Raw genomic sequence first — 22,063 nt, forward strand, 5'->3', positions numbered from 1 at the left:
AACTGCTGCCTGAGAATTTCAGTGACCCCAAGCAGAACAGCTTTGGTGCTGTAGCCAGATCAAAGGTCGGACTGAGACGGATGAATTAGATTGTGAGTCTCCACATGAGTGGAGAGTTGGGAGTTGATATGCTTTTCCAAGACTTTCCAAAAGACAGAGAGAAGAGATATGGGACGATAGTTGGACCAGCAGAGAGGATCAAGCCCAGTCTTTCTCAGTACGGGGAGCACCAAAGCATGCTTTCAGTTCTGCGGAACTTGCCCAGAACTTAAAGCGGTATTAAGAAGATTAAAAATCACGTTAAGAATCAACTCTTCCAGAAATCTGAGCTTAGAAGGAGGGAGAGGGTCAAGTGGTAAGCCAGACTTAATGGTTCCCAAAAAAAGTTGAAAGGAAACCAAGTCAAGCGGGAGCCAGGTATTCATTTGAAGAGTCTCATCAAACGCGGGGGCCTGGGAGTGTAAGTCAGCCGGATCAGTGAAGCAAATGTCAGGGACGGAGGAATTATCTAAAAGGGTTAGATCATGATCTAACTGACGGTGAAAAGCCACGACTTTATTAAGAAAACACAACACTAACTTTTTACACTGTAAGAGTGGAAGTGAAGGAGAAGGCAGAAAAGTACTGGCAGCAGAAAGCTGTTTCACAACCCTACACAAAGTTTTCTGACAATGTTGAGAGTTGGTAATCCTATCCATAAAAAAGTAGCGTGAGCTGATCTACACAAAGCGTGATATTTTTCAATGCAATTTGATAGGCTAGCTTAGCCAGGGATGCATAATGCCTCCTCCATAGTCTCTCCAGAACTTTGCAATGCTTCTTCATCTGTTTAAGGGAATCATTGAACCATAGGGCTGGAGGATGTACTCTGAGTTGAGGTTTGGCTGAGAATGGAAGAATAGAATCAATAGCCTCAGTGAGCAAATAATGCACAGAGATTTGATAATTATCAGACTGAGATGTAAGAATGGGGATAGTATTGGAGAGCTGATCATTCAGTGCTGGCATACCAAGTTTAGACCAATTCCTAGTCTTAGGCATTATGATAGGGCGGGAGGGAGGGGCAAGACTTGGCTTTAGAGTAAAAGGGACAGCAAAATGGTCCGACCAGCTAAGTTGGATAGGAGATGCAGCGGACAAAGTAGCCAGGTTAGAAAAGATGGGGTCCAAAAGGTGGCCTGCCGAATGAGTAGGGGAGGAGCTAATGAGCCGAAGATTAAGAGACTTCAGGTCATCTATGAGAGCTGCTGCTGGCATATTATTGGAGTCCTCAAGATTAAAGTTGAGGTCACCAAGTACCGAAAAATTAGCCATACAGAGTATAAGAGTGGCCAGTGAGTCTGTGAGAGCTGGGCTCCAGTTGTTAAAATGACGCGGAGGTCAGTAAATAAGAGCACCGGGAAATGTGAATTTGGGAGAGAAAGGAATAGAAAAAAATAGAGCTTCGCAGTTAGGAATCAGAAGTTCCTAAATTTTACAATTGTAGTGCTCCTCAATGATGATGGCAATGCCGCCACCAATTTTAAGGGGTCCAATAATGCCTAACAAAGCAAAGTTGTCAGGAAGTGCCGCAATGACGTCTAGAATGGGCCCATCGTGGAGCCAGGTTTCGGTTAAAAAGACCACATAAAGGTCAACATCTATGAGAAAATTAAAAAGGTGAAGTTGATGTTTGCGAAGGCAGTGACAGTTAAGGCTAAAACAACTAAATTCACTGGAGGCGCATATGTCAGCCATCACATATGAAGGGGGACAGAGTGACTCGTCCCCATTAATACAAACAGAACCCGCCTGCTGCTGGAAATTGCAGGTCGAGTGAAATTGGCAGCTAGTACAGTAGAAAGGGCAGGTGGAGAGATCAGAAACCTGGCAGCTGGCCTTAGGAGTGGTCTAAGTGAAAAAAGGGCCGAAGAAGAATAAGTTATCAGGTTTTGCTGGATAGAAACAGGGGTCCTGGCCTCAGGCCCAAGCCGGGTGAAGCGCACAAGAGCAAATGAGGGCGCGAGCGCCAAGAACCCATCAAGTTACCCAGTAAGTTTAAACACAACACCCAGCAAACACAGAGAACTGGCGAATAATACCAACTGAGCATAAAAGATTAAAAGGCTGATGAGAGGACAATTAAAATAAGTTAATGTGGTGATAGCAACAGACTTACTGATGTTCACAAGAAATCTAGGGATCATCCTAGATGACAAGCTCAACATGACGGCTCAAGTCAATGCAGCATATACCTCCTGCTTCCAAATCCTATGCATGCTGTGAAAGATGTTCAAATGATTGCTTCAGAATTCCAGACGACTCTCAGCAGGCTGGACTACGGCAATACTCTGTATGCCGTAGTCTACAAAGAACTCCTACACAGATTCCAAACCATCCAGAACACCATCACAAGACTCATACTCGATGACCTCCCACACTGCACCTACATCACACCACACCTCAGGAAGCTTCACTGGCTCCCCATTCACAAGTGCAGCCAATTCATCTTCTCATGTGCACATACAAAGTCATACACAACACAGGACCATAATACCAAAATAGCCTCAAATACTTTCACCAATCTACCAGATACCCACATTCTGCCTGACTCTCACTTTCACACGTTCCCCGCATCCACAAAAGAAAAACTTGAGGTCTCTCATTCTCCTTCATTGCACCCAAGAAATGGAACAACCTCCTACAACACATTAGAGCCTCCTCCTCACTTTTTGAGATCCACAAGAAGTGGAATACCGGGCTCTTTGTATAAGCACCTTGAGGATGACACACCTACACATCTGACAAAGCACCTGAATACCCTCTCGGGTGATTAGGGAGGTGCCACAGAAGGGGGGTGGATTTAGCCCTTTGAACTCCTGTGTGGTCACCCAGCTAGATGATCTCTCAGTCTGGTGAAGGAGGGATGAGAGCAAGCTCCCAAGAAGCCTCCCTAGGATGTGGGCAGCTACATGCTAGCCCTCCAGAACCAGATGGCCAAGTTCTGGAAGAAGGCTTCGGGGACCATGGAGGCAGCCAGGAGGTGATGAATCAGGTATGCCTAGAAAGCTACCCCTGTGGAATTCCACCTGGGTAAAAGTGTGGGTCCTGTGGAGCCTCTGGGCCCTCCAAGACCATTGGACTGGGCCTTATCAGATAGTTGAAGGGAAAGAGGAGGCAATCTACCTGATGGACCTCAAGACCCCCAGACAGATCCTCCATATTAACCGTCTCAAGCCACACTTTGAGAGGTCACCATGTTGTTGTTGACAGATGATGGGGAGGAGGAAGAGAGTGAACCTCCCCCTGAACTTCAATCATCAACAGAGAAAAATGGGTTAGTGGAGGGTGTCAGTCTCTCCCCACCCTGATCCTCGAACCTGTTGTTGCCAGTTACTGGGGCAGTTTGTGTTAGAAAATGCCCTTTTTACAGGGTTACCCTAAACGTTTTGTCTGTCTCCTCCTCTGTTTTGACCTTGTTTTTCTTGGCTCTAGGGCCCTGAGCAATTTACCACTACTGAGTAGGGCTTAAGTGCATGTGTTCTGGACCTACAATGTGATGACAATTGGTATATCCATTATTGGCATATTGGGTTTACTTAAAAGTCCCTAGTAAAGAGGGTCTATAAACCAAATTCTACTACTGGTCCTGCAGCACTGGCTGTGCCACCCACATAGACAGCCCTTTAACCATGACTAATGCCTGCCACTACAGAGCCTGTGTGTGCAGGTTTAAGCTGCCATTTCGACATGGCAACTTTGCCTATTTACCAGCCCCAAACCTTCCCTTTTATTACATGCAGGTCACCCCTAAAGTAGGCCCTGGACAACCCATGGGCAGGATACAGTGTACTTAAAAGGTAGGACATGTACTTTTACATTTTACATGTCCTGATAGTGGAAAACTCTTAAACTTTTCGAAAGATGGAATTTAATTATTTAAAACATCTTTAGTGCCTTCTGCCTGTCTTTAGAATCCACGTTTGAGTTGGGTGACAGCTTGGTTCCTGTGTTCCCTCTAGACAGATACACACAAAGGAAGGATACGTGTACCTGAGGGGTCGTCTGCATGTTGATGGATCTGCCTGAGTGTGGGATGGGCTGACATTTCTACCTGAAAGGGCGAGGTCCTGACCCCACATAAAGGACTGTCTTCCCCCTGTAGAGAGTCTGGAGCCAAGGAAGGGCAGTGTCTTCTGCACTACAAAGACCTTCCTTTGAAGTCTCCTTATTTCAAAGGCTAAAATTGGTATAAGTACTGGACCTCTGACACCACTTTACTAACTGCCCTGCTGGGTTGCGGGAGCGAGTGCCACTTTTTTAATTGCCCTACTCTGTTGGCCTGCTGCCTTTTGCCTGATGGTGAGAAGGATTGGCTCTTTTCATTGCATCCTCTACAAAGACAACTTAAGTAACTCCAAGGGCTTATTGGTTTTCCCCTTGTTTAAGACGTCTCAGGGCCATCAAAGACTTTGCTCCTACAAACACTCCTGCTGGACCAGGCTCTCCCAGAGCACAATCAGCTGACCAGTCCAGAGCATCAAACCAGGATTCCTGCAGCTGTCTGCCCATATGCTGACAGCGATTGCCACAACATTGTAGCTTGCTTAAAAGAGGAGATCCCGATACCGCGGGCTCCATTCATGAGGCTGACGGCCTCGCAGCCCCCCCCCAGAAAGGTACTGTGTGTATTGAGACCCACGAGGTCTCCATAGCTGACCTGCACGTTATCACGGGTGGCTGGATTTGCCTGAATTCCACTGGTCTCGATGGACCTGCAGCTGCCTTACTGTTTCCCTGACTATCGAAGAAATGTAATAGTTCTTATGTGCTGAGAATGCCTATTTGCTGATCCTCTGCTTGGATCTCTGTAATTTTCCAGCAATACTGTAAATGACCTACTAGAAGCACATGTGTTTTCACCACTGTATTTGCATTCAAAATGTTGAGCAATCATAACTCGTAAATCATTAACTGGATTTTTGTTGTTTTGGTTTTGTTTGAAAGAGTAAAAGAGATACTATTTTTCTACAACAGCCTGGAGTCTTATGTGGTGTTTTCACTGTGTTTCTGTGTTTGTGTGTGTGCACAAATACTTTACACATTGCCTCTGTAGTTTAGCCTGACTGCTCTGTGCCAAGCTACCAGAGGGTGAGCACAAGTAAACCTTTAGTGTTTACTACACTTACCATGACTAGGATTATGGTTCCTGCTTAGACAGGGTGAATACATCTGCCAGCCAGAAACCCTATTTCTAACAGTTTGCCTCTCTGTTGTCTTTCACTCCTGGGCTAACAGATCTGTGTACCCATGACTTTGATACAGTTTACAGCCCCTTGTCAAAACAATATAAAGGCTGTCTGATAAAGTGAGGGCCAACATCGAAGAGGAAGTCTCTAAAATGTTGGAGCTAGGGGGTCATTGAGCACTCCAGTAGCTCCTGGTCCAGCCCAGTGATGATGGTACAAAAAGCTTCCCCACCGGGCCCACCTCAGAACTCCGGTTCTGTGTGGACTACAGGGGGCTCAACTCAGTTACTAAAACTGATGCTCACCCACTCCCTAGAACTGATGAGCTCATTGATAGGTTAGGGGCTGTCAAGTCAGCGAGTACCTTTGGCATTAACATCAGGGTACTGGTAGATTGCCCTAACTGAAGGGGCTAAAGAGAGGCTAAAGAGAGGTCAGTATTTTCTACTTCAGAGGGCCACTTTCATAAATGGTCTTTAGACTGAAAAATGCCCTTCCACCTTTCAGAGTCTGGAGAAACAGGTCTTGACAGGTATAAAGGCAGTTTGTGCTGCTCATTTGGATAGCAAAGCTGCCTTCAGTAACAGCTGAAAAGACTACCCCTTTCACCTGAAGGACTTTAAGCCCTGCAGAAGGCAGGCCTGACCATTAAGGCCAGTAAGTGCCTGATAGAGCAGGGGTCTGTGGTTTACTTGGGACACCTTGTGTGCAGGGGTAAGGTGTAGCCCCTCCATGCCAAAACACTGACCATTCTGGCCAGGGAGCCCCCAAAACCCAAACTGAGGTGAGTGTCTTCCTGAGACTCGCAGAATATAACAGGAGGTTCGGTAAGGGGTATGGCACCCTTGTTGCCCCCTTGACTGAGCTGACTTCCAAGAAGCAGCCAAGGAAGGTGATCTGGACAGATTCTTGCCAGAAAGCCTTTGACTCCCTCAAACAGGTCATTTGCACAGCCCCTGTGCCCAAGGCTCCTGACTTTTCCCAAGAAAACATTATACTACAAACAGATGCCTCATAGCGTGGTATAGGGGCAGTGTTTTCATAGCTCAATGATGAGGGCCCAGACCAACCTGCAAATTTCATCTTTAGGAGGTTACTTTCCAGGGAACAGAGGTGAAGTGCTATTAAATGAGAAGCCTTTGCTGTGGACTGGGCTCTGAAGAAGCTGATACCATACTTGTTTGGACTCACTTTTGGGTTCAGGTAGACCACAGGCCCCTCAGTTGGCTAATGGAAATAAATGCAAAAACAGACGATAAAGAAGTTTTTATTAAGTATCATAAAGAGATTAAATTAGCAAAACAATTATATCTTGAGGTTAAACTCTTAAACGCTGGCAACCACTCCCAGGAGTTTTTAAAATTGTTGTCTTTCCTCTCGCCTGAGGCTGAGACTAACTATAAACCCTCTTCCCAAATATGGTGTGAACAACTTGCCTCCCGCCTCCAAGAGCCAACAGTTGCTCACTGGGCTACGGCATGGAGGAATGGATCAGCAAAGAGAGGGGGAAGGCAGAAGACCCGATTCCATCAGTGTCCATCTCCAGAAGTAAAGATAGCTTCTTGCACTCCGTTTCTCCCATCTCGGTGAAACACTCCCTTCTAGCCCTAAGTTGCTTTAAATTGGGCTCACCCTCTTATCCTGGTCCTTTCTTTATTCTAGCCTGCTGGGCTGAGGTCATTACCCCTTTATTGCATCACTTATTTAAGACTTCCTTTTCATCAGCTACAATGCCTAGAGCATGGAAACTGGTGAAAATTCTACCAACTAGTTAAAGACCAATCTCTCCCCTCCCACCTCTAGCTAAGGTACTTGAGAAACATGTTAAGCAACAAATTTCCACGTACTTACAAAGCAGCAACTTGCTTCATGCTAGCCAATCTGGCCTCCGGCCCCACTAGAGCACTGAGTCAGCTTTGCTGGAAGTACTTGATTCCATACGTCTCAGTCTGGACAGGGGTGGCAGAGCAGAGCGCTGCTGGTTTTGCTCAACTTATCAGCAGCGTTCAACACCATCTCTCACCCCATCCTTTATCTCGTCTACAGTCAATGGAAATTAGAGGGCTGGCTTGGCAGTGGCTTCCTTCATTTTTGGAGGAACGAGGAAAAGAGGTATGGTGCAACCCTTTCTCTGCCACCTCCCGTAAGCTAAGGGTAGAAGTGCCACAGGACTCAACCCTTAGTCCAACTCTATTTAATGTCTATCTCACTCCCATGGCCTCCTTTTTTAATCTTTTGGGGCAAAAATGGTGTCATATGCAGATGACACCCAACTTCCTGGGGGAAGGGCAAGGCTTTGCCAGGTGAGAATATTTTTAACTGTCTTGCTGCAACATTCATCTGTCTATCCAGTAACCAACTTAAATGTAATGCCGGGAAGACAGAGATCCTCTTTTTTGGCTCAGAGCCCGAGATACTGAGGGAGACTTCCTGGCATGAGGTTGCCCCCCCGCTATTTCAAAGTCAGGTGGTAAAAAACGTGGGCCTCAAATTTGATGGGTAATTGTTATTTTGTTCCCAAGTTAACTCAGAGATGGGCACTGGTTTTGCCCTCCTTTGAGTACTTAGGACATTTTGCTATCTCTTATCTTTTAAGACTAGACAACAAGTGAATCAAGCCTTGATAACCTCACGGCATGACTACAGGAATACCTGATCGATAGGCTGCAGTTATTCCAGAATACAGCAGCACGTACCATCGTTGGACTCCCATGCAATTCTCACGTCACTTGCCTTCTTCAAAGCCTTAATTGGCTCCTGGTCAGGAAGAGGATCACTTTTAACATATTGTTCTTTACCCAGAAAGCACACCACAAAGCTGGCCTGGGCTATCTCAAAGACAGAATTAAGCTCTACACTCCCCAAAGAAACCTCTGCTCTGAAAATCTTTGATTAGCTATAGTTCCTTGTATTAGACAGACAAGGGCAGGGGACAGATCTCTCTCCATCCTGGACCCTTCTCTCTGGAACAAGCTTCCACCGACTCTCAGGTGCATTAAGGTGACACCTGTGTTCCGCAAAAAAAATAAAACCTGACTTTTCTTCTGCCCCAAGTTCTGTTGTTCTTTCCTCTTGCTGACAGTCCCTCTGCAGTAGGGCCAGGACACTCTGCGGAGTAACAGTTGCACTTTATAAATCTCATATATAGAAACATAGACATAGGGGTGAGAATCCAAATTAGATGAGGTGGTCCATCTCCATTCAGGGAATGAATTTTACTGTGGAACACAGACCTGGGTCAGACCACCCCAATGCTGATGGTCTATCCAGGATCTTCCGTCTTAGTGATGAGAACTCCAAGGAGGCTGGGTAGGTCTCCCCTCTTTCAGCTGCAGAGGCATGTGTTAGACCTGTCAGTCGTAGGGTGTTCTTCCCTCAAATGTTTTGCCCATGTAACCTAATTTTGCAAGACCCTTCTGTGGTGAGAATAATCCCATAATCTCATATGCGAGGAGCCTTTTCAGACATGGTGATCCCAGCTTATTGTGCTATCAATTTTTGATAGATTTCGGTTTTGATGACCCTAGGACTCTGCACCTTGCTCACTCCCCTAAACATGAATTAATTGACTTCTGCCTAATTGGCATATTTGATTTACTAAGAAGTCTTTTATAAAGCCCAGGACCTGTAAAATACATACCATTGGGCCTGCGGAACTGATTGAGCCACCCATCTAATTAGCCCTCCTAAACATGTCCCAAGCCTGCCATTGCATCCTGAATGCAGTGTCACACTGCCATGTCCACTTGGCTTTTAAAACCCCCTCGCCAAGCCTAAAAACTCTCCATTTATTACATATGTCAACCCTAAGAAAGGCCCTAGGTAGCCCACAGGGTAGGGTGCTGTGTAATCAAAAGGATAGACATGTACTTTTAAGTTTTACATGTCTTGGTTGTGAAAAACTCCCAAATGTGTTGATCACATTTGTGAGGCTTACCCCTCTCATAAGATAACATTCAGGCTTCCTTATTATATTTGATCAACTGCAATTCCTAATTGGGAGCAGGTATATATGTCATATTTAGTACCTATAAAATTGCAATGATAAACCCTCTTTAATGGTAAAGTTTGATTTTTCATTGCAATTTGTAAATGCCACTTTTAGAAAGTTGAGAACAACGTACCTTGGATGGAGGTTCTATGTTATAATTTTTAAGTGTGATCTTGGCTGAGATAAATACCTAACCCCTGTAGTTTTAAAGACTTTTAGAAAGTTGGCTTTTTCCTGTCGTGGGTCACATGCCTGGTTGGAGCTGAGAGTTAGATTTTGTGAATTCCTCCCAGGCAGTTACGTAATAGTTGGATTAGGTGTGCCTGAATGGGCGGTATGCTGGCAGAATTGTGGGGTGGAGTTTAGCGCAGCCCCACTTGAAACTGAATAGTTGGTGCTCTGCCTTCACACAAAGGGCCTAACAACTCCTTTCCACAAGCATTTCCCCACCTTCCAAGAGAAGGGAACCAGGGTATAAAAAGGGAACCTCCACCACACCTCGTCAGTACACTACTGGACCTGTGGATACTCTGCCATGAAGGACAACTGGTGTGCTGCTACAAGTACTGCCACTCTGCTGCTCTCCTACCCTGAAGGAGCCGCTGCCTTTTTGTAATAGCTTTCTGCCCTCTTTTTTGTGGAACATGAAATGGACCTGCAACCCATCTTGAACCCAGGTCCTCAGAGGGACTCAAGGCTAGTCTGACAGCCTCCTAATCAAAGCCTCAGGGACATAAAAGGCTCCACGACAGCTCTTGGACCCATCTGTAACAGGTTCCTGACCCCCAAGTGATGCCTCTCAGGTCCTGGACCCTTAATGTGACTCAGTGGGCTCTTAAATCAAGCTTTTGAGCTCTTCGCAACAGCAAACAGGCTCATTTCCAACAGAACTGCGCCGCTCGCACGGAAAATTGACATAAGCCACCGCCAGCCTGTCTACTTGCACAGCAAGCATCTATGCCCATGGAAGAATGCCACCTCAAAGCTTCAGCCTACCTGTCTACAATGCCCATTCTGCTCTTCAGTGCCACACTGACCACTGCCAGCGATGCTCTCCTTTGTCCCTGCAACCCTCTCCAACGAGAATGGGAGACTTAGGACAAACCTTGAGAAGGTAATACTTCAGCAGTGCTCCATTGTGGTCCACCAGAACTTTTGACTTTGACCTGGTCCAGTGTGACCAGATAGCCGTGGTTGGCACTGTATGCTTTTAGGCGCTATACTGCAGTTTTATTCACAAAAAATACATAACTCTACTGATTTGGATTATTGTCATTTTGGTCTTGTGTTTTTATTAGTTTTTGCTCTATTGTTTTAACCTGGTGTGGGGTCTTTCTGAGTGGTGGTTGGACTGTTTTACTGTTTGAAATGTTACACAAGAACATTACACATTGCCTCTAAGTTAAGACAGACTGCCCCGTGCCAAATTACTGGGGGATTGTGCAAGGGTTAATTTGGGGTTTGCTTGTACCTCACCATGACTAGGATTGTTGTTGCTGCTTGACCAGGTCCCACGACCCTGTCAACTAATAATCCAGTTTCTAACATGCGCTATACAAAGCAACATTACATAACATAGCATGGTGTGTATGGGTGCAGTTTGCACCATCTGAGTTCTTCTAACTATAATGTATGTAGATTTTATGAACAGCCATGATGGTTCCGCTTGCTCCAGTGTGCTTGCTTCATATTGGCAAAGGGCTCTTTAGATTAGATTTTGGTAGGAGCTGTGGTGATGCAGTATGTTCTGACATGTTTTTCTCTCAACTTTCTCCATGAAATAGGGAGGCTTCCAGGAGTGGATCACTGTGTTCTATTTTAGTACTCATGACAAATTTGAAGGTGTGTGGATGGATGCTTATCAAAGAACGCAGCTAGCGTACAGAGTGATAGCATAGGGTGCTGCTTGAACATGTCAGACTGTATTGCTGAGTTTCAAATGGCTGTTTGAGCTCATAAGAAATTTCCAGATTACACTATTTGCTATCGAATTAAGACCAACCCCCAGGCATAATAGCAAATGATGTTGCGCTGATGTGTGTGCTCTCATATAAATACGACCCTTGGTGGCTTGCACTTCTTCTCTCCTGTTACTCTGTCCATTATCTTGTGAAGCCAACACGGCCACTGGAGCTGAAGGTGCCTAAGGCAAGCTCCTGGGCATGGAATCTCATTTCTTTAATATCCCTGTTTATGCCTGCCATCCACCCGCTTTCATCTCGTTAAAGATCATGAGGGAAACAGAAACAGTGGATTGAATCCTGCTTTACTTACATGTTCATCCTGCGGTCTTTCTGGGGAACTGCGACCTGCCTCACTGTGGATGGCTGTTGCTGACCGGAAGACTTTGCTGGTTTTTGGACTTTTTGGCCTCCATGCTGCTTGTTGGCATCGACGCTGATCTGTGGTCTGTTGTGGTGCGGCAATCAGGAGGAAGCTGTACCACTGTTTCACTGCTTCACTTTCAGACGTGATGCCCACATACTTACTAAGGAAGATCTTTGATCTGGACTGTCATTAGTGCTGTCTTTTGTGGGAGATCTTGTGCTCGAAAGGAAGTTGATCCTGGTCTGCGTCCACCACATGCATGGCTGTGTTTTCATGCTCGGCCTACCTCAGTCCCTAATGATCTTTGGTGGGACGGCTGAGCATGTTTCTTTCATCCACTTGTGTGCCGGGTTGAGCTGAGAACGTAGGCTCATCACCAGCGCTCTGGGCGGGGGCTCTACTAATGAGCTCTGCATGCTCTCCTGTCAGCCCTCTGCTGATCTTGATGCTGAATTTCCTGCCTGGAGCAGGGGGCGATCTGGTGGGAATCATCTCCAGGTGAGCTGGTGCTGTTAGGGGCTGCTCACATGATGTGTCTCTGAGGCAGCATGAGAGAGCACTGAGTGCTATCGAGGAGATCCCCTCAGGGGTCCTTTGTCAACGAGTGGCCAATTCTCCAACTAGAGAGTGTGCCACCTGACTGTGCTTTGCCGGATTCCTGTAATCGTTCTCTGACCTGTCTCCCTCCTTGCTTTGGTATCTGACTTCATGGTGGGGGCACTGTGAATATAGCTACCCTCCATCTTCCACACACAAGGCCACCTCGTATAATGGAGTCTTCCTTTCTTCCATAGAAATTAAAGTAGGACTGCTTCTCTGCCATCCAGATCTCTGTGGATAAAGGGGCGGCCATCTTGTAATAGCTATGCACCTTGACCATCCCATTTCTATTCTGGTGGACTTCAGACTCGATTTTGACTTCAATAGAATTTCGGTGTGGCCATATTAGCAGGGGCTTGGTTGCCGCTTTTGATCTTGGCTGTCTTTGTTCTCTATAATAAACCTACTTCTGTCTCTGCCTCTCTGGCCCGAAAGAGGTTTCCACCTGGTCACTTTATAGCCACTGATAGTGATTAATATGATGTGGTTTCTTTTTCACTGACATCTGTGTCGCTGTAGCGAGATACAATCCAACAGCAGGTGATCGCACTCCCATCTTGTTAATTTGGGTTCGATGACATCTACGCTTCCCTACATCTGGGTGTACTCTGAGTTCCTCTGTCTTTCTCAATTATGGATACCACCTCACAGAGGTCACTTGATGCCAAGTTGGAGACATTGCGACTCAATGCTTGTTAATTCGGGCTTAAGGACAACTACGCTTCCCTACATCTTCGTCTACTCTGAGATCCTCTGTCTCTCTCAATCATGGATACCACCTCAAAGAGGTCATTTGATGCCAAACTGGAGCCATTGGGCCTCATTGTTTATACAATTAAATACCCACCTAACCAGTCAAAAAATGCATCTAAACCCTTCAAACACAGAATTCTTGAATCTTATCCAAAATCTCTAATCTCTGATCCCTACTTCTGCTTCAGCGATCTTGATACTGCAAATAGGTGGCTTAGCCCCTAATCCCTCTAACAGCTCCCCCATGTGCTCTTGTTACTTAGTCCCTCCTGCCTTTTCACTCCTCCCCGCTCCCCCCACCACAACCTCTCTTCGAGCAGCTCACACTTTCCCAACTACCCTCCTCTGCTAGCGGGATACAATTCCCACAACACCCACCTCCCTAATCTTGGCAGTCATATTAATAGCTCTCTCTCTGCCACTACACATATACCCACATCCTGCACTAGCCCGTGACACTCCCTACTAATATGTCTCCCACATGTCCAATGGCTCACAAGGTGACCACCCTGAAGTCTGAACCCATTTCACTAACTACATCAGTACTCACACGACCCTAGCATCTCTAAGTAATCAGCTTAGGAGTCTTCTCACGCTCCCTGACAAGCCTATTTATCTCTCCAACTCAACCTTCCCGCCACTTGATCTCGCAGGCCAGCATCACCAGAACTCCACCCTCAGATATCCCTTCCCACATATGGGCTCCTGGATACACTCCTTGTTGACTGATCATAACCTCTTTGCTGCTTCTTGCCTAGCTGATATCTCTTGGGATCTTCAAATACTTAAGGCTGATCAACAAAAGCTTACTATCATCACGTCAGAATTGGCTAATGACTTTTTGGCTCACAGGTCGTTAGGGAAGAACAGACATAATCAAGTACCAGCTACTAACTACTACTCTAAACTGTCATCTCCCCTTTAAGGGAAGGGATTATCTCCCTAAGCGGCGTCTCCCCTCAGGAGGTGGAGATCCACTCCTTGCCCGAATGCTGCCTCCAGAACTTGTAGATTTGAGATCTCTTTAACAGATAGTGACATTCACTCCCTCCTTCTTACATACAATTCCACTCATATAGTCAAACTGGATAAACAGGACCATATTTAGTCTATTCTCCGAAACCCTCACAGAAGACTCAGAAACAACCATAATACTATAAACACCTCCAACCTCAAACAAGTTCTCATCACGCAGTCTACCTCATCAAACTCAACTCTCCACTTGGATTGCATGCTATCAATTGTAGATCTGGTGGGAAACATGCCGTGGACATCACTGATCTCATCTTATCGCAGGAAGTTGACCTTCTAATACTTACGGAAACCTTACTAAAGGAGTCTTCTGGTCCGGTCCTTGAAATCTTAGTTTCTCCTAGCCATAGCATCATCAGACTCAACAGATCGGTGAAACCTGGCAGAGGGATTGCCTGTATAAATCTGAACAGTCTTACTGTGAAGAATTCACACATGGCTACTCTCCCCTCTTGTTTATACATATGCGTAGACATCACAAGCAACCACAGGCCTCTATGTACTTTGCACACATTTTACCATTCGCATGGTGATAACTTCCCTTTTGTGAAACAAATTATGGAAACCATCTCCACCAATGTGGATCATCACTGTACCCAAATCTTCCTTGGAGACTTCAATATTCACTGGAATGACGTTAATAACCCTGCAGTGCATAGCCTCAAAACTTTCCTAGTTGACCTTAACATGATTCAAATCTGTCACAACCCCACTCACATCTTGGGCTCAATCCTGGACCTAAGCATTGCTAAACCCAACTTCATTCAACTTGACTTGACTGTCCCTTGTGACTCAACTGATCATCACTACTTCTCCTTCATATCATGGAACCTTGGACTAAGTTAAAATCTTAACCTAAGAAACCTAGGCATTGGAAACAATCCATCCAAAATGCAAACCTGAATGAAATGGTATTCCTTAGCACCACGACCTTGCCTCCACTTTCTCACATGTCTGAGGTCCATGACGTCACTGAGCATTACAGCAACTCCATATTGAACATTCTTGATGCTATTGGCTGATTACAACTAAAAAGAAGGTCTACCAAAGACTCCAAACGTTGGTTCAACGACAGCTTAAATAAAGATAGAAACAGTCTGAGTCAAGCCGAATGATCCTGTCTCTTGAACACGTTAGGCTCCTGAAATCTAGGAGGAGCACTTACAATAAACATGTTAGAAGGGCGAAAGCAAACATCTTCAGAAGCCCACTAGATAAAGCTAGACACAGGCCAAAAAAATCCTATTGAAATAATTAAACTCCAATCCAACAATCTTCCCATTCTTTCGCCAACAGCTTCCGTTATACAGCCAAATTGTGATAAATTTGCTGACTTCTTCCTTGAAAAGATGGATATGATTGAAATGGATGTATGATGTTACAACGCATGCTTTTACAACACATGCTGTTACAACGACATTTTTACAACGCAAATGCAGTGACAACGCAAGTCTTTACAACGCAAGTCTTTACATCGACTTGCACTAGATGGCGTGCTAACATTAAAAAAGTGTAATTTACTATTCTAACTCCAGTCCATGTAACAGTAGGGAAGGTGTTTGGATAGTAAACTACACTATTTTTAATGTTAGCACGCCATCTAGTGCAAGTCGATGTAAAGACTTGCGTTGTAATGGCATGCGTTGTCAATGCATTTGCGTTGTAACAGTTTCGTTGTAATGGTAGTGCGTTGTAAAAGTTGCGTTGTAAAGGTTGTTCCCTGATTGAAATTGATCCCCAGACATAGATGGACCAACTCTGAGACCCATCTCCTATCTACCCCTCATCCCTCCTCCTAAGGCACCCCCTATTCCAGTGTTCACACCCAAAAACAGCACCTCCTAGAGCCAATTCACACCCTTTGACGAAATCTCTATATTTATCATACTTACTACACTTAAACCCTCAAACTACTACAGTGATCAGTTACCCCTTGGTTTCTTCAATAAAATGAAGAGGTCCCTAGTTCAAATCTGGACCAAGATAGTAAATGCCTCCCTACAGCAAGGTGTGATTTCTTATTGTCTAAAGTCTGACCAGGTTGCACCCATTCCTAAAAAGTCTACTGCCGAGCAAGACAACCTAAACAACTTCGGTCCAATCACTAACATTCCTACTCCATGAAATCTGCTAGAGAAATGTGTCTGTGTCCAACTATGTAGCCACATTGATCAATTCCAGCTTCTAGATCAATTCCAATCGGGATTTAATCAGGGTCACAGCACTGAAACAGCCATTACCCACGTATTGGATGATGCTCTAAAAATGTTGGATCGGAACGAAGCTTGCCTTCTAATCCTCTTTGACTTCTCTTCGCCTTTTGATGCGGTCAAACATGACAACCTCCTAGACCTACTGGAACGCAGGATGGGTCTTTCAGGATCAGAGTTAAACTGGTTTGCCTCATTTCTTCACAACAGAATGCAAAGAATTAAAGTCAATCACTTCCTCTCCAACTGTACTTCGATCACTCTGGGGGTCCCACAAGGTTCCTCGCTCTCACTCACACTCTTCAACCAGTTCATGGAGCCCTTAAAGTAAATACTCAAATCATCCAAAAATACTCTATTACATGTATGCTGACAATACCCAATAGTACCTGAAAATCTCCTCCCCCGAAGATATCAATTCACTCAATTCAACCCTACTCAAAACCCAACACTGGCTGACTTTCAACCATCTCAAGCTAATCTCTATCAAAACTGAAATCCTCCTTATCTCTCCTCCTAAACAGGTGCCCTTTATTGTTGAATAAATAAAACAGATAACAGGTCTCAACTGTATTCCACACATCATTGACTCTACCAAATCTCTTGGAATAATACTTGATAAGGCCCTGAACATGCAGGAGCACATTAGTGCTGCCACCAAAGAAGCGAACTTCCGAATGAGCATACTAAGAAAGATAAAACCCTTCCATCCTCCGGAAGACTTCAAGTCTGCTGTTGAAGTGTTAGTCATCTCCAGACTGGAGTATGGGAGTGCAACTCTCTGTGGTCTTCCAAGCTACAAGTTGGCACCGTTTAGGGCCTGGCGGCTAGGCTCATCACAGGATCCAGAAGGAATAACCACATCAATCTAGATTTGAAAGCTCTAAACTGGCTTCCATTTGAGGCTAGGATTCATCTTAAAATTGCTTTTATGACCACAAAGCCCTTCACCTTAACACTCCTCTGTACCTTACCTGGAAATTGGAAATCTCCGGTGGTTGCAGATCTTTGAGGAGTTCTAGCACTTTGCTGCTGAAATCACAAAAATCTCAAAGAAAGAAAACCTAAAAACGAGCATTCTCTGGTATTGCCCCGAGAATCTAGAACGCCTTGCCTCTGGAAACCAGACTGAATCCTTAAATGTCCTCTTACAAAAAATAATTGAAAGCACTACTTATGCATACTCTCTGTAATGTACCTACTGCCCCCGGAGGCCATGCTCTGATGCTCCCCCAATGCCAATATTCTCATGTATAGTGTTTATGTGATGTTCTGATATTTTGGTACTCTTGTCTACTCGTTTATTCTGCACTTTTAGATTTTGTTTGACCTACTTGTCTACCTCTCTTATCTTTGTTCTTCTTAGAAGTGCTCTTATACCCACGTGGGTCATGTTTGCGCTATATAAAACTTTATGAATAAAATAAAAATCATGTGCTAAACACCTAATTAACTGCGTCGGTGTCTAATAGTGATTCTATGCTACTGACTCTCCAATTTTAATCTAAGCTTCATTATGTGTGCTGCAGGTGTCTAGGTACCTGTGATTTTGTCCATGGGTTTTCAGCAGGGTAGTTGAGGGTTTTTATTCTCACATGGTTCACATTTCGCATTTTTCTTTTCTTCTATGGAGACCATCATTGCAGTGTGTAATTTGATTTGTTTTGTGTTCCACAGGAGGATTATATAAGCAGCCTTTCAAGCATGACGTATATGCTGACCTATTTGTTTCTTTCTAATAGGTTCATTTAAGGTACCAAGCATACCTTATTTTCACACTTTCATTAAAAATGATTGCCCAGCATGAAACCTACTGGGTTCTCCTTGTCCTGGCATATGGGGATTTGTATCAAAATCCATGGGTGGTTGCTCGAGAACAAACAGAATGTCACCTTGATGCAAAATAATGCAAAACAGCCAGTGACAGCTACAACTTTAAAATATGGTGGGATGTGACAGCGCCAAACTCACCACATTTATTGCTCCCCAGGGGCAGCACTTTTCTCCCCATATCCGCATCCTCGAGCAGGAGAAGGAAGGACTTCCTTCCTGCTCAAGGGAAAACCAAAAAACAATCCTGGAGCTGCTCTCAGCATGAGAGCAGCTCCAGGATTTGAGGGAGAAGGCTAACCTAGTGATCATTTTGAGGTTGGGGGCCTGTGCCAGCAATCCACCAGCTGTTTCACAGCCATGGGATTGCTGGGTGCACACTGCACATGTCGGGCTGGCCGAAGCAATTCAGTCAGCCAACCCGACATGTGCACTGCAGGGGCAGCTGTAATCCTGCAATCGTAGGATTCAGCCCCGCCCCCTGCACTCACAATGCCTTGTAAATAAAATGGCAATGACGTGCCATTTTACTTATTTGCGTATGCCTGCACTCTCAGCAGGAGGGCCGATGATCCTCCTCTCTCAAGGGGGAGCCGCCCCTGAAAACAGCACATAACACAGCTCTTTGAATTAGTTTGGGAAACTATTCAACACAAATCCTGATTTGCATTGGATAGTAAACCTTAGCAAAACACTCTACATCAGGTTTGCATCACAAGAGTAACGTGAAACTGTTGCAAAGCATTATTACATCTGTGCCACAATTTCTGTCTCAGTTATTTATATGCCTCAGGCATGATTTCTGGTCTTGTCAATTGCCTCTTTTGTGTCTTGTATTGCTAGAGGCACTTGGGTAACGTCGTTAAACGATTATAGTGACATTTGCATTATTGTCTATGCTACTTTTAAAAATCAAGAGCTTGTTAGACCTCTCAGAAAGGGACAGAACGATTGTATGTCTTTGCAGAAATATTGCAGTTCACAGCGTGACTGGAAGCACTGCCGTGAATGTCTATTAAACAATTCGTTTTCATTGCCAGGCAATAGACAAGAACCAAGGAAGTACAAGCTGATACTGCTTACATTAGAGTTGAGGTCAATCAGGCATGGTTACTAAACTAAATGTAAGGCCATCTTCATTACTCAGACGCCCTCCAAGGATTGAAAACAGTTGTTCTCATCAATTAATCCGCTCCATTAGTGAGAGCAAAGTTTGCAAGAATCAAACAGAGATGAACATTTTTTTACAATGCCTTGGAGTTTTAGAAACAAATAATGGTTTTTATTGCCTCTGATTCCGTATTATGCTTAGCAGTGTACATGCTGCCCTGTTTTTGCAATCCGATTCCTCTGTCCAGATTGCTTTGCTTCAGATGTTGTATTGTGTGTTTAGTACTTATTTTAAAGGTCTGCATAACTAACTGCAGCTTATGCTACAATCTAAATTAAAATAATTTACCATATGTTGCTAATGATAGACGCATTAGCAAATGATGCAAACATGATCTCATTAAAAGAAAAATCATGGGAACATATACATAAGGGCAAAACTGCATATGGTTGGTAATTTTTCTTTTTAATAAATGATGCAATTAAACATACCAGGGCTGATTTTTGAAGTAATTGTAATTATCAGCACTGGAAGGATTAAACCTGCCTAACACAGATTTACGACTTTCAGCGTGGACACACAGCTCTCAGATCTATTGTAGGCAAAGCAAAATGTTTATTGCGACTGTTGATTTTGCACTCAATGGAAAAGATGTAGCCACTGCTTAAGTGTAAGTAGGAAATTGCATATTTATTTTTATCATGGCGATTTCTTTGGGTGGAAAATTACTTTCCGCGTGAACATTTCCGTAAAACTTTGACGACGAGCCGCTTAACTCTTTCAGTTGTAGGTTGACAAATTCATAGAAGTATGGGAAAAGCATTGAATTTTTTTTTGCAAAGGTAAAACTCAGTCGGTGTTCATCCTATTTGTATGGACTACACTCTTGACTCTTCCCTGGAATAATTTACTAGTCGTCACTTTAATGTCGTTGTTGATTCCCTACGAAAAGAGTGTAGGTATTCTCTAGAACTTGTAATGGAGGTGGCCTTTTGAAACTAACACTATCGCTGCCTGCGTCACATTGAGGGATCTTGAGGCAACCTGTAAGAATGGGGAATGTTTTTATGCCTTCAGGGACAGTTTATGTGTCAGAATAACCTCAAGTACTCTGTTTCTACCAGACAGTCAACTAAAAGCAATCTCATCTTCTTTTCACTTTATTCTGAAATGGTTACAAAGGGATCTGATGGAGGTAAGGCTATTTGAAGGGTCCTTTATGATTATCCTTCATAGGCATTGAAGTATTATGACTGCTCTCCAAGGCCATATCCGAATCCTTTGTCTCCATTTGTACCCAGTGATTCATTCGAGACATGGGATCATCGTATGTGTCCTTAATATTCACAGTACCATTCACTTGAAAGGTACTCTTTGTATCCTTTGATTTTACCTCCACATTCCGAGCCATAGCAGAGATTCAGGGGCCGATTCCAATCCTGGAAAAAGGCTGTACAAATCGTTGTACGGAGTGTTTTCTCCGTACGACTCGTACCCGGTAAACTTTCGTACAACCTAGGAAGTACGATTCGTACAGAAAGCCTATTTCCGTACGTTTCGTACAAAAGACCGTACGTGTAAAAAAAAAATACGAATCGGATCCGGAACAGCCTGTACGTGACGTCCGTACGTATTTAAGCAGCGGTTTCCGGCCCAGCAAGTACGATTCGTCCCTACGCCACTCCGTATGGCTCTTTTCTAACGGGAGCCAAAAACAGCCGTAAAAGCAGAGTCCCCAGGGGTACGAGTTATACAGGCATACACCCCCGTGCATTGTGCATGTACGGTGCGTACCCTCAGTGCGCATGTACGGTGCGTACCCCCAGTGCGCATGTACGGTGCGTATCCCCAGTGCATATGTACTGTGCATACCCCCAGTGCGCATGTACGGTGCGTACCCCCAACATTGCGTATGTACGGTGCGTACATACGCGATGTTGGGGTACGCACCGTACATACGCGATGTTGTTGTAAGGTGCGTACATATGCATGGGGGGGCCTGTACGACTCGTACCCCTGTACGACTCGCACCCCGGGAACAACTTTTCCCGGGATACGAGTCGTCCAAAGTTCGCTTCGTAGCGGGTAAAGGCATTCCCCGTGTACGGTACGTTTTCCGTACGAATCGTAAATCGGAAAGCCGGTCCGGATCGTACTAGTACGGTCAGACTGCATTTTTACGAATCGTACGTAAAAGTGTCCGGGTCCGTCTCGTACAACTTATCCCGATCCGATTCGTACGAATCGGGCCGATCCGTATGTATTTTACCCCTACGAATCGTACTTCACGGGTCGGACGGGAATTGTACAATTCGTACGGAAAAATTTACGGATACGAGTCGTACGGAAAAAGAAAATACAGGATCGGAATCGACCCCTCAATGTTAGGTGCACTTTACTGCTTAACTGAAGTTTTCACTTATTGTTAAAGTAGCACCCAGGGAAATCAATAATGGCATCTTTAATCCAATCAATCACTTTTTTGTTCTGTTATTTCAATCTTCAGCAAGCTAAGCTAAGCTCCATAAACCCACTCGGCAGCGTGATTAATTTACATTCATGCAATTCAGCAGTAGAGGATTACTCAAAAATGTTCTTGGTGGCTCCTCTTTCTGTCCAACCTCAACATCCTACCATCATTTTTAAGTAAAGCCAGTGAGCTATTGGGTTTTAGCCTGTGTGTATACTGATGTAGAACCTCTTGTCTCCCTCATTTCCCTTGCCACATACTACCAACTGAAGTAAGCAACTCAAAACCAAAGATAAACAATGAATGCCCACCTGGTATGTGGGAAAAAGGCATAGATTAAATCAACGTTCGCTCATATACAAAGATGCAAAAGAATCTCTATGTTCTACCATCACATAAACATACCACAACCCTTACTTAAAAATGGACACATTGACAACTGGGAGAAGGATGTTGGTGTTGAGATGCCCGAGGATACATCACTAAAGATACCGGCAAGGGAGGAGAAGA

This window comes from Triturus cristatus, chromosome 2_2, assembly GCF_964204655.1.
Source record: "Triturus cristatus chromosome 2_2, aTriCri1.1, whole genome shotgun sequence".
Classification (NCBI taxonomy): domain Eukaryota; kingdom Metazoa; phylum Chordata; class Amphibia; order Caudata; family Salamandridae; genus Triturus; species Triturus cristatus.